The sequence below is a fragment of the Schistocerca piceifrons genome, chromosome X, assembly GCF_021461385.2.
Source record: "Schistocerca piceifrons isolate TAMUIC-IGC-003096 chromosome X, iqSchPice1.1, whole genome shotgun sequence".
In the NCBI taxonomy this organism is placed as follows: Eukaryota; Metazoa; Arthropoda; class Insecta; order Orthoptera; family Acrididae; genus Schistocerca; species Schistocerca piceifrons.
In genome coordinates, this window is record NC_060149.1 from 595057866 (window position 1) to 595071648 (window position 13783).

At 39.9% G+C, this 13783-nt stretch overlaps 1 protein-coding gene across 3 annotated transcripts in view; it reads left to right on the forward strand.

Annotated features, from left to right (window-relative positions):
• LOC124723239 (isocitrate dehydrogenase [NAD] subunit gamma, mitochondrial) overlaps positions 1-13783 on the forward strand; it is a 123089-nt gene that overhangs the window by 90471 nt on the left and 18835 nt on the right. The window contains exon 10 of one of the 3 annotated variants that reach the window (XR_007006552.1): positions 7114-7257. The exons of the other annotated variants lie outside the window; for them this stretch is intronic. The gene's annotated coding sequence lies outside the window, so the exon portion shown is untranslated. The remainder of the gene's footprint in view (positions 1-7113; positions 7258-13783) is intronic. 3 annotated transcript variants of the gene reach the window in all.

Consider the following 13783-nt stretch of genomic DNA (forward strand, 5'->3'; position numbering starts at 1 on the left):
AGCCAGATGGTTAATCTTTCATCTGACTACAAGCGACATCTTCTTGTCATCTTCAACCAGATCTGGTGCGATGACATCTTTCCATCGCAATGGTGGGAGAGCACCATCATTCCAGTGCTCAAACCCAGTAAAAACCCACTTGATGTGGATAGCTATCGACCCATCAGCCTCACCAATGTTCTTCGTAAGCTGCTGGAACATATGGTATGTTGGCAGTTGGGTTGGGTCCTGGAGTCACATGGCTTGCGGGCTCCATGTCAGGGCGGCTTCTGTCAGGATCGCTCTACCACAGATAATCTTGTGTCCATCGAGTCTGCCATCCGAACAGCCTTTTCCAGGTGGCAACACTTGATTGCCGTCTTTTTAGACTTACATAAAGCATACGACAGGACTTGGTGACATCATATCCTTGCCACATTGTATGAGTGGGGTCTCCGGGGACCACTCCCTATTTTTATCCAAAACTTCCTGTCGCTCCGTACTTTCCATGTCCAAGTTGGTGACTCCCATAGTTCCATCCATATCCAGGAGAATGGAGTCCTGCATGGCTTTGTATTGAGTGTCTCTCTGTGTAGTGGCCATTAACGGTCAAGCAGCAGCTGTCGGGCCATCCATCTTACCTTCTCTGTATGCAGATATGCAGATGGCTTCTGCCTTTCTACTGCTGCTCCAGTACTGTTGTTGCTGAGCGGCACCTCCAGGGAGCCATCCACTATGTGCAGTCATTGGCTCTAGCCCACGGCTTCCAGTTTTCAGCCGCAAAGTCATGTGTCATGCACTTCTGTCGGTGTCATACCGTTCATCCAGAACCTGCACTTTACCTTAATGACGATCCATTCACTGTAGTGGAGACATATCAGTTCCTACGAGTGGTTGTCGTTGCTCGTTTGACTTGGCTCTCTCATCTTCATCAGCTGAAGCAGAAGTACAAGCAGCACCTCATTGCCCCCTGTTGCCTGAGCAACACCAGTTGGGGTGCAGATCGCTGTACGCTGCTGCAGCTCTGCAGAGCCCTTGTCCAATCCCAAATTGACTATGGGAATGTGGTTTATGGTTTGGCAGCGCCTTGAACATTGCATTTACTCGACCCTGTGCGCCACTGTGGGGTTCGATTAGCGACAGAAGCTTTTAGGACGAGTCCGGTGACCAGCGTACTGGTGGAGGCTGGTGTCCCTCCACTGCAGATCAGACATGCACAACTGCTCGCCAGTTACGTAGCACATATTCATGGTTCCCCTGAGTATCTGAATTACCATTTCCTTTTCCCACCCGCGGCAGTCCAACTCCCGCATCAGCGGCCCAGATCGGGGCTAACAATAGCGGTTGGTGTGCGGCCCCTTCTTTCCGAACTCTTCACAACCTCTACTTGCGGTCCGTTCACGTACACTTCCGTGATGTATGCCCGGGCCGCAGCTTCATCTGGACCTTTTGCATGGCACTAAGGACTCCGTTAACACCGCTGCTCTCTGCTGTCACTTCCTCTCGATTCTTGACGTGTTCCGGGGCTCTGAAGTGGTTTACACCGATGGCTCAATGGCTGATGGCCACGTAGGCTTCGCATATGTTCATGGAGGACATATTCAGCAGCACTCCTTGCAAGGTGGCTGCAGTGTTTTCACTGCAGAGCTGGCGGCCATATCTCGTGCTCTTGAGTACATCTGCTCATGCCCTGACGAGTCATTTCTACTGTGTACTGACTCATTGAGCAGCCTTCTAACTATCGACCAGTGCCACCCTCGCCACCCTCTGGTAGCGTCCATTCAGCAGTCCATCTATGCCCTGGAACAGTCCCGCCGTTCCGTAGTGTTTGTGTGGACCCCAGGACACATCGGAATCCCCAGCAATGAACTTGCTGACACGCTGGCCAAACAGGCAATGCGGAAACTGCTTCTGGAGATAGGCATCTCGAAAACTGATCTTCGTTCTGTCTTACACCCCAGGGTTTTCTGGCTTTGGGAGATGGAATGGCATAACAGCTTGCACAACGAACTGCGTGTCATTAAGGAGGCTATGAATGTGTGGAAGTCTTCCATGCAGGCCTCTCGCAGGGAATCAGTTGTCCTCTGCCGGCTCCACATTGGCCATACGTGGCTAACACATGGTTACCTACTCCGTTGTGAGGACCCACCTCAGTGTCTCTGTGGCTCCCAAATGACAGTCGTCCACCTCTTGCTGGCCTGCCCACTTTTAGCTGCTTTGTGCCAGACTTTTAACTTTCCCAGCACCCTGCCTTTGGTGTTAGGCGACAGTGCCTCCACAGCAGCTTTAGTTTTATGTTTTATCTGTGAGAGTAGAATTTATACTTATATGTAAGTTTTAGCATATGTCCTTTGTCCCTCTGTGTCGTGTTGCAGAGTGGCTGACTTTCCCTTTTTAGTCTCGTGATTAACCAGCCACTGTAATCTGCTTTCATGCTTTACTCTCTTCTGTTTCTAGCATGTCTCTGTTGTTTTCTTGTCCTCTTTTGTTCCTTTTATGTTCGTTGCCTTCCCTTCGATCTTGTGGCTTTTCCTTCCTTTCCATTTTGTGTTATATGTTTCGTCCGTTTTATTCTCATACTTGTAGCGTTGTTTTATTAGGAACAAGGGACCGATGACCTCATAGTTTGGTCCCTTCTCCCACCTTTAAACCAACCAACCTACCTACCTAATCGTCATGAAACACCATTAACTTAAAATTAACATTGTATTGACTGTGTGAACCATTAGTGAACTGAGAACTTGTAGATCCAGGTTTCCCGACAGAGTAGTCATGGCTGTATTATGCATCTATTACCGATTGCTACGGTTTACGGTCCTTACAGCACTGGCAATGTAAGCAAACTTAATGACAACAGTATGTTGTCTTCTCTACTCCTGACTGCAGAATTGATAGAACTTTTACCACTTCACATTAACACTACAACCAGCCTTGAAAATTAGAAGTGCTGTCGAACAGTAGCAGCTTTAGTGCCATTGTTAAAGATCATGTTTCATTTGTTGTTTCATGTTTGTCATGTTCTGTGTGAATGCCTCTTTTTTTGCATCAGTTTGTCTCCTGTGGAAATGTATACTAGTGTTGAATGTTTGTCCAGTGTTAAAGGCAATTTAATTCCAGTTAGTAATTGATTCAGGTGACTACAAAAAGCTGGTGTTACAATGGGGTAAATGACACAGTCTCTGGAATGATGACTTAACCGAAATATGTTGAAATAGAGATACAGAACACCAAACATTTTAAATTGTTTTTTATTCATTTCAAACTCTCATATACGGACTAAATTTCAGTCAAATGTATACAAAATATTGTTGTTTCAGAATATATTGCATGATATTATAATATGTAAGACTTGCTGATTTGAAGTGATAATATAGTACTAAATTGTTGTGTAACATGAAAAATAAAACAAAACTTTCCATTTTATACTATTAAACAGTCATTAAAACTGAATGTAGTGTTCTCAGACCATATTGCAACAAAAACTATATTTTATCAAACAAATATACTTAATGTGGAAAGTAATAGGTCATTTGAAAGTTGTTTCTTAAGTCTTTTTATGGAACAATGAATGAAACACACAACATTTGCCTTTAAAAATGTATTAGTAATAATATAATTCACGATGTGAAATAAATGCATTTTTCTAATTAATTAATTAAATAAATAAATGGATGAATAGCCCAGAATGACTTCCTTTCAAATGATCTTCAGTAGTCTTTGTGTGATCATTAACGATCATTTTTCTGTTTCACATTCTCAGTATACATTTCACTAGATGCATGTTCTTCTACAACTGTCATTAGCATTTCAGTATTTTCTTCTCACAGTAATTTGATTAGTGCAAAAATATCTTTCTTTTTTGTATCTGTAATCCCAGAATGTCAGGTCTTCAAAATCACCATTTCAGTCTTCAGCTTTAGCATTGTGCATTTTCTCCTTTTCTGTTTGTTAAGGAATGCATGTTCCTGCACAAGGACATGAGACTGGAAAACAAATTTTTGTTTTCCATGTGTTGTTTTAAATTTGGGTTTGTTGTAGTATAGTAATCTAACTGATGCCCAATCCTCAATAAATTCCACTCCTTCTCAGGGGCTGTTTAAGGTCCAAGCATCATAAGCAGTCACTTAGGGTGTTCATATGGAAGAGGCACCAGGGGTGCCCAAGTGCTTCATCTGTGTAAAATGTGTACCACAATTAGTAGTGAAAACTGACACTGGTGAACATATACAGCAATAGAAGCAAAAATGTTCCAGCAAACATGGGTCTCCAAACAGATGATTTGCAAAATAATTGTGAAAGTGTCACACTGACTTCAATATTAGTCTGTCCTGGTTAGTGCAAATGTATTCAAAATTTAAGCTTTTTTTCTGAGTCCCCATGTAATTGGGATCAAATTTCAGCCAAGGCCTTTCTTAACAAAAAATAAAATACTTCTTCATCATGTTACAGTTTACTGTGCAATCATACATGTTAATGATGTTAAACATCTTTTCCTTGCATTTTGATGCAGTACCGCAATAGTGCATGCAGTAAAATCTGAAATCTTTCAAACTCCCCTAGTGTATGAAACTTCTTGGCAGATTAAAACTGTGTGCCGGACTGAGACTTGAACTCTGGACCTTTGCCTTTCCCGGGCAAGTGCTCGACCGTCTGAGTTACCCAAGCATGACTTACAACCTGTCGTCACAGTTTTAATTCCGCCAGTACCTCATCTCAGACTTTCGAAACTTTGCAGAAGCTCTCCTGCAGACCTTGCAGAGCTAGTGCTCCGGGAAAAAAGAATATTGCGGAGACATGGATTAACCACAGCCTGGGGGATGTTGCCAGAATGAAATTTTCACTCTGCAGCAGAGTGTGCGCTGATATGAAACTTCCTGGCAGATTAAAACTGTGTGCTGGACTGAGATCCGAACTCGGGACCTTCACCTTTTGCTCAGATGGTAGAACACTTGCCTGTGAAAGGCAAGGTCCCGTGTTTGAGTCTCGATCCAGCGCACAGTTTTAATCTGTTATCATCTACTGTAAGAGCACCAGCCTTTAATGCCTGTAAAACTGTTTTTAAACAACTCTTGGTGGTTTGCAAAACTCTCTGGAATACGGCTTTACAGATTGCAGTACTATTATTATTGCAGTTTAGTTGATAAATATTTGAAGAACGACAGTTCGAACCAGGCCTAGTTTCATGAAATGTTCTAGATTTTTTTTTTAAAATTAAACTTAAAATCACATCTTACTTGTTCTTTTCACCTGTTGTCCAAAATCTTTCATGGATCTCTTCTTCATTTTTGGGTTTTTGTATATAATGTTTTGTCAACAGAAGATCTGTTAGTACAGCTTCGATATTTGCAGGAAATGGAAAATAACTTAATGGCCTTAACTGTTATTCTAAGGAACAACTCAGATATGGTAATTCATACTTGTCTGCCTTGAGAATGCAAGGAAGGGTATTTTATTTTGCTCTTAAGCTTTATATCTGTTGCATATCACCGGACAATATTTGTGCATGAGATGCCTCCAATTCATTCCCTGCAGTCAAGGTTAGGATGTCATTTGTCATCTGTATTCTTGTTCAGGTTTTAGGATCCCTCTCTGGTGCATCCCCACGCCCCCCATTGTCCTTCTGCCTTGTTTGCAGCTCAACAGTCTCTCCATCCTGGCCGGCCACAGTGGCCGAGCGGTTCTAGGCGCTCAGTCCGGAACCGCGCGACTCCTGCGGTCGCAGGTTCGAATCCTGCCTCGGGCATGGATGTGTGTGATGTCCTTAGGTTAGTCCTGTTTGTTTTCAGTGATAGTATCATCCACATAATGAAATCATTAACATTCAGATAAATGTTTCTTTAGCCTTTTGACGTAAATCAGAAATTCTGTGCATTAATTATGACTTCATGTCTTTCATTGTTGAGATATTGTTCTCTTTTAGACCAGTCTGCCTTGTGGATATGATGAAGAGGTATCAGGGGATTGGCTTGTTTCCTTGTTTATAGCTAGAGTGTGTGGGTCATTAGAAGATTAGCACACCTTATGGATACAATTACACATTTAAAAAATTAAAAAGGAATTACATGACATTGTTGTTTCAAAATCATTTGAAAGTGAATATCTATTTAATTGTTGCCATTTTGAAAGGAGGCTTATAAAATATGAGGGTAACAATATCAAAATTAAGAACACCTTAATGTTTCATCTCAATGTTCGGCAACTCGCTCATAATGGGACCTGCCACCACTGTCATTTTCTAAACAAATAACCTTGTTTTTGACATTTTGAAACTTCTGAGGCAAGTAACTTTCCCTTGTTGAGAAGTTAGTATCATATTAGCTCAGAAAAAATACTTATATTCATACTGTTTTTGTAAACACATTAATTTCCTTTTTCAACAGGTGATTTGATGTGTTTAGTGAGATCCCCCTCCCATTTAAGTCTTTCACATTGTAAATGTAAACCACTCCATTTATTTGATAGTAGATGTGAAACAATCCAAAACAGTCATTGGATGCACTCTCATCCTCTTTTCAATTGTTACTGTTGTTTTTGCTTGAACGGTCACTTCATGAAATATAGTACATCTTCCATTTCTAGTATTTAACAAATAAGTTTGTTTATTCCAGTGTCTCAGTCTTCTGCTCAAACATTTTATTTCTCAAGTTGTGAAGTGTCTTTCAACTATCCATTGCTGATTTTGTTTTTATTGCTTAAAGGCTCACCCAATGTGTGCCTCGGCTCTCCTCAAAAACAACCACCTTACAATTTCTGACCAAACTTTTGAATCATTTTGATAATTATTCTTGTTCTTCAACCAATTTTTGTTTACTGCTTGATACTGTAAGCGCCTTACAAACAACAGAACTCGAGCGTGTAGAATATTTAATTTTATATATATGAGGGTACTTTCTGGTTGAACTGTATGATCCAAATGTTTGTTATTGGAATTATTGAAACTGTTGGCCTCCAACATCGATACATTTCCATGTATGAAACACAACAGATGTTTAAGCTTGTAGCAAAGCGTAAAATTATTATTATTATTATTATTATTATTATTATTATTATTATTATTATTATTATTATTATTATTTGCATACTGTTTGAATCTATACTTTGTTGTACTCTTTCTCCTTAACTGTGTCCATTTAGAAAAAAAGACCAAGTGCTGTAGGGCCTGAAGAATATGGAGAAAAGTTAAATTGTTCCCGTAAATCTTATTGACTGGCCTGGAACATTTTGATCCAAATAAGTTCGCACAGCCCTATGACAGTGCAGAAGGCCACCATCTTGTCGGTAATAAAATCTGTCATAACCATACATTGTATGAATGGAAGGGAAAATGTAATCATAAACCACCATTAGGTACTTTACTCCTGCTACAATTCCTTCAAAATCTACATCAACATTTATACATGGAAAAACCACAATGAAGTGGAAGTGCATGGCAGCTTTGAGTCCCCTAGAATACAAACCACACCACATATCCCCCCACCAAGTTCACATCCCTTTCACCACTAACATGGGGATTATCTTCAGCTCAGGACACACCATAATGCTGACTGATAATTCCAATAAGTTTCAGTTGTGCTTTGTCAGATTAAACAGTGCCACCCATAAGTCGTAATTCACATGTAACCATCCCTTCAATGAATTCGCAAAATTATGGTTGTCGCTTACCTGTTATACCACCCTTGGAATGAAGTAACCTAACCTGCCTCTCTTCAGAATGTGTTGCACACTACTAGCACACACACCACACTCTTGTGATCCTTCTCTTGAAGATTTTCAGGGTGAAATCTGAAACATTACGAGCATCATATTTAATGATTCATCACTTGTGGCTGTGAGAAATCACCTGGATTGTCCTTTGTGCACATCACACACTATTCAGTGGACATCAGATTTGTGTTGTAGACATTTGTTGACCTTGTAGGTGGATGAATTGGAGACTCAAATTTCCACTATCTCTGAACTGCAGCAGATCCCAAGGAAGGATGAAATGATTACTAATTTGTCAGTTAAATGGCCATCTTCAGATCTGAAAGTATAGAGAAGGCTACAGGCCAATATTCACAATATGAAGAATAGATGAAATCAGTGGTCCGGTAATAGATTTTTTTTTGCGCTGTGCGCCATTTTATTGTGTGATATAACATATACACCGTAGTGCTAGTGGCAACATAAGGAGCCATCTTATCTGTTGACAGTATTGGAAGAAGCTATCCAACTGACAGTATCAGATAGACTGACCGATACAGTGTGTACCCGACTTTTGACTCATTGAAGCTGCCAACAGGTGACAGTTCAGTGAACAAACAGTGCTTTTGCAGAGTAAAACAATAAAAAATATACTATAGTTTAAAAATAGGTGTAGAGTACATTATCGTATTTTGTTTATAAAGGTATGAAAGCTGCACAGATAGAACCAATGGGTGGCGTAGGTGATGAAGATTTGACATTCCATTAGAGCAATCCATCAGACTATATTTAACATAAAATGCCAGACACTAGATCATACATTAGTATGTTTAAAATTATAAAATTTATACAAAATACGCTTTTACAAAAATTTTAAATATTGTTTATCATGGACAGTCGCTATGCAAGTAGCAGAACATCGACATAGCCGTGGTGTAAATTATGTAAGAAAAAATAATTCTGACATTCAGGACAATAGCAAACAATTACATATAAAGGCATGAGTACCATAAGTGCATTTAATGCTGTATGTTGAGTAGGCTAAGAGAAATAGAATCATTGTATCCCTCCATGTGATCTTTTCAAATAAAAAGTTTTCCAAACGAAGACTACAACTCTATACTTAAAGGTCGCCTCCCATAACACTAACAATGTCAAGCAATTATAACATCTAAACTGACAATTCTACTGCCATGTAAACATCAAATTACTTTTTCCCAGAGATTTAATTTTTAGGCTCAAAATAAATATTCTATGACAGTTCCAACTTTGTATACTAAATGAACAGTTTATGCTATACTGCAACTACAAAACTTATTTTGTGTCTTACCTAACACTGTCCTTACATGGGACATGTTTCTCATCATGTAGCACACCAGATGTGGTGTCTGTTGTGGTTACTTCGCATTGTGAAATGACCTGCTACATCTTAACAGGGGTGCTCGTCGTCATGGTTTGAGACCACAGCAATGTCCAATGGCAGTTCTTGTCTGCATCTGGCTTGCAAATCGCAATTTCGTAATGAAAATGGACGTGATTAAAATGGCATTGTTCATTCTGTTAGCAATTGTCTAGGAAGAGTGGAAGAAATGGTGAAGAAGATTCTGGACTCGTTGATAGCATGAACGTCAAATTACTGGTTGAGGAACACTACATAATGCTGTACAATGATCTGAGATATGTACTAGTAGAAGTTAACAAATAACTCAATTGAATGTCCATCTTCTCTTCGGTTTCAATTTAAATACAGTTAGAGTATGGTGTCAAATATCAATTTGCACATCCATGTTCTATGATTACCCTGAGGTAATGTACTTCACATAGGTTTCAATATCAGGATTCGTTTTGTAATTTCATTTGAATGGAAGAAGAGTTTCTCACACCCCCCCCTTCCCCCCCTCCAAAAAAAATATAAAAAAAAATTTACCTGCAAGGTACAAACATGAGGCAGTCTACAAAAGAAAGAGATAGCTATATATATAATTTACACACAGTTTCAAAATAGCAAAAACTTCCAGTCTGCAACTTGGAATTACTTTCTGACGTAGACCAGTAGTTCCATTAAGATTTCTGGCCACTGGGCAAACGTTTCAGTCGCTAGCCTATACAACAAGAACTGCAGCAAATACATTATTTATAATAAGTAACATTGACTGTTGTATATAATACTTCCATTACATTAATAAGAACGACACAGAACTTTTAGAAAACAAAAGGTGAAACAAAATTTGGAGGTAGCTAGATGTGCACCTGCTACCGTTTTCTTTGTAGTTCATGACACTATCAACTATGGTACAGCTTTCACATGACAGCTGTGCCTCCTTATATGTTATACACAGTGTAATAGTTGAATCTCCAAATTTCATTATTTGATATTTAACTATGACAATTTTTTTAAAAAAAGATGTGCTTTTGATAATCACCGTTGAGCTGTAGCATAGAAATGGTATACCTTCATGGAACACAAGTTGTAACACCAAAAGCATCAAACATGGGAAGTCTTTAACTACCGATATGTATTTCCTGTCATTTTCTTATAACAAATTGTACCTAAAATGATGTATTTTGAAGATATCCTCAATGTGCTGGTGCTGTGAAACATTTTATATTCATACTGTGTTGTTGTTGTTGTTGTTGTTGTTGTGGTGGTCTTCAGTCCTGAGACTGGTTTGATGCAGCTCTCCATGCTACTCTATCCTGTGCAAGCCTCATCATCTCCCAGTACCTACTGCAGCCTACATCCTTCTGAATCTGCATAGTGTATTCATCTCTTGGTCTCCCTCTACGATTTTTACCCTCCACGTTGCCCTCCAATACTAAATTGGTGATCCATTGATGCCTCAGAACATGTCCTACAAACCGATCCCTTCTTCTGGTCAAGTTGTGCCACAAACTCCTCTTCTCCCCAATTCTATTCAGTACTTCCTCATTAGTTATGTGATCTACCCATCTAATCTTCAGCATTCTTCTGTAGCACCACATTTCGAAAGCTTCTATTATCTTCTTGTCCAAACTATTTATCGTCCATGTTTCACGTCCATACATGGCTACACTGCATACAAATACTTTCAGAAACGACTTCCTGACACTTAAATCTATACTCGATGTTAACAACTTTCGTTTCTTCAGAAACGCTTTCCTTGCCATTGCCAGTCTACATTTTATATCCTCTCTACTTCGACAATCATCAGTTATTTTGCTCCCCAAATAGCAAAACTCCTTTACTACTTTAAGTGTCTCATATCCTAATCTAATTCCCTCAGCATCACCCGACTTAATTCGACTACATTCCATTATCCTCGTTTTGCTTCTGTTGATGTTCATCTTATATCCTCCTTTCAACACACTGTCCATTCCATTCAACCGCTCTTCCAACTCCTTTGCTGCCTCTGACAGAATTACAATGTCATCGGCGAACCTCGAAGTTTTTATTTCTTCTCCATGGATTTTAATACCTACTCCGAGCTTTTCTTTCATTTCCTTTACTGCTTGCTCAATATACAGATTGAATAGCATTGGGGAGAGGCTACAACCCTGTCTCACTCCCTTCCCAACCACTGCTTCCCTTTCATGTCCCTCAACTTTTATAACTGCCTTCTGGTTTCTGTACAAATTGTAAATTGCCTTTCGCTCCCTGTATTTTACCCCTGCCACCTTCAGAATTTGAAAGAGAGTATTCCAGTCAACATTGTCAAAAGGTTTCTCTCCCTAAGTCTACAAATGCTAGAAACGTAGGTTTGCCTTTCCTTAATCTTTCTTCTAAGATAAGTCATAGGGTCAGTATTGCCTCAAGTGTTCCAACATTTCTACAGAATCCCAACTGATCTTCCCCGAGGTCGGCTTCTACCAGTTTTTCCATTCGTCTGTAAAGAATTCGAGTTAGTATTTTGCAGCTGTGACTTATTAAACTGATAGTTTGGTAATTTTCACATCTGTCAACACATGCTTTCTTTGGGATTGGAATTATTATATTCTTCTTGAAGTCTGTGGGTATTTCACCTGTCTCATACATCTTGCTCACCAGATGGTAGAGTTTTGTCATGACTGGCTCTCCCAAGGCCATCAGTAGTTCTAATGGAATGTTGTCTACTCCCAGGGCCTTGTTTCAACTTAGGTCTTTCAGTGCTCTGTCAAACTCTTCACGCAGTATCATATCTCCCATTTCATCTTCATCTACCTCCTCTTCCATTTCCATTGTATTGTCCTCAAGAACATCGCCCCTATATAGACCCTCTATATACTCCTTCCAACTTTCTGCTTTCCCTTCTTTGCTTAGAACTGGGTTTCCATCTGAGCTCTTGATATTCATACAAGTGGTTCTCTTCTCTCCAAAGGTCTCTTTAATTTTCCTGTAGGCAGTATCTATCTTACCCCTAGTGAGACAAGCCTCTACATCCTTACATTTGTCCTCTAGCCATCCCTGCTTAGCCATTTTGCACTTCCTGTCGATCTCATTTTTGAGACGTTTGTATTCCTTTTTGCCTGCTTCATTTACTGCATTTTTATATTTTCTCCTTTCATCAATTAAATTCAATATTTCTTTTGTTACCCAAGGATTTCTACTAGCCCTCGTCTTTTTACTTACTTGATCCTCTGCTGCCTTCACTACTTCATCTCTCAAAGCTACCCATTCTTCTTCTACTGTATTTCTTTCCCCCATTCCTGTCAGTTGTTCCCTTATGCTCTCCCTGAAACTCTGTACAACCTCTGGTTCTTTCAGTTTATCCAGGTCCCATCTCCTTAAATTCCCACCTTTTTGCAGTTTCTTCAGTTTTAATCTACAGTTCATAACCAATAGATTGTGGTCAGAGTCCACATCTGCCCCTGGAAATGTCTTACAATTTAAAATCTGGTTCCTAAATCTCTGTCTTTCCATTATATAATCTATCTGAAACCTTTTAGTATCTCCATGGTTCTTCCATGTATACAACCTTCTTTCATGATTCTTGGACCAAATGTTAGCTATGATTAAGTTATGCTCTGTGCAAAATTCTACCAGGTGGCTACCTCTTTCATTTCTTACCCCCAATCCATATTCACGTACTATCTTTCCTTCTCTTCCTTTTCCTACTGTCGAATTCCAGTCAGCCATGACTATTAAATTTTCATCTCCCTTCACTACCTGAATAATTTCTTTTATCTCATCATACATTTCATTAACTTCTTCATCATGTGCAGAGCTAGTTGGCATATAAACTTGTACTACTGTAGTAGGCGTGGGCTTCGTGTCTATCTTGGCCACAATAAGGCGTTCACTATGCTGTTTATAGTAGCTTACCCACACTCCTATTTTTTTTATTCATTAATAAACCTACTCCTGCATTACCGCTATTTGATTTTGTATTTATAACTCTGTATTCACCTGACCAAAAGTCTTGTTCCTCCTGCCACCGAACTTCACTAATTCCCACTATATCTAACTTTAACCTATCCATTTCCCTTTTTAAATTTTCTAACCTACCTGCCCAATTAAGGGATCTGACATTCCACGCTCCGATCCGTAGAATGCCAGTTTTCTTTCTCCTGATAACGATGTCCTCTTGAGTAGTCCCCGCCTGGAGATCCGAATGGGGGACTATTTTTACCTCCGGAATATTTTACCCAAGAGTACGCCATCATCATTGAATCATACAGTAAAGCTGCATGCCCTCGGGAAAAATGACGGCTTTAGTTTCCCCATGCTTTCAGCCGTTCGCAGTACCAGAACAGCAAGGCCTCTTTGGCTACTGTTACAAGGCCAGATCAGTCAATCATCCAGACTGTTGCCCCTGCAACTACTGAAAAGGCTGCTGCCCCTCTTCAGGAACCACACATTTGTAACTATTGTGGTTGCACCTACGGTACAGTTATCTGTATCGTTGAGGCACACAAGCCTCCCCACCAACGGCAAGGTCCATGGTTCATGGGGGGGGGGATATTCATACTATGTACTCTAATTTATTTTATTTAAAAAAGGCATTTAACTTCATACAATAGGGCACCACCTAAACTGCTTGTGATGTAAAACTGATGCCGCATGTCATTAGTCATGTTCCTCTCCACAAGGCAAAAATTTGACATGCCAGATTCTTCATTTGCTGCTTCGCAGTGTAGTGTGAATGTGGAATTCCACATTCTGATG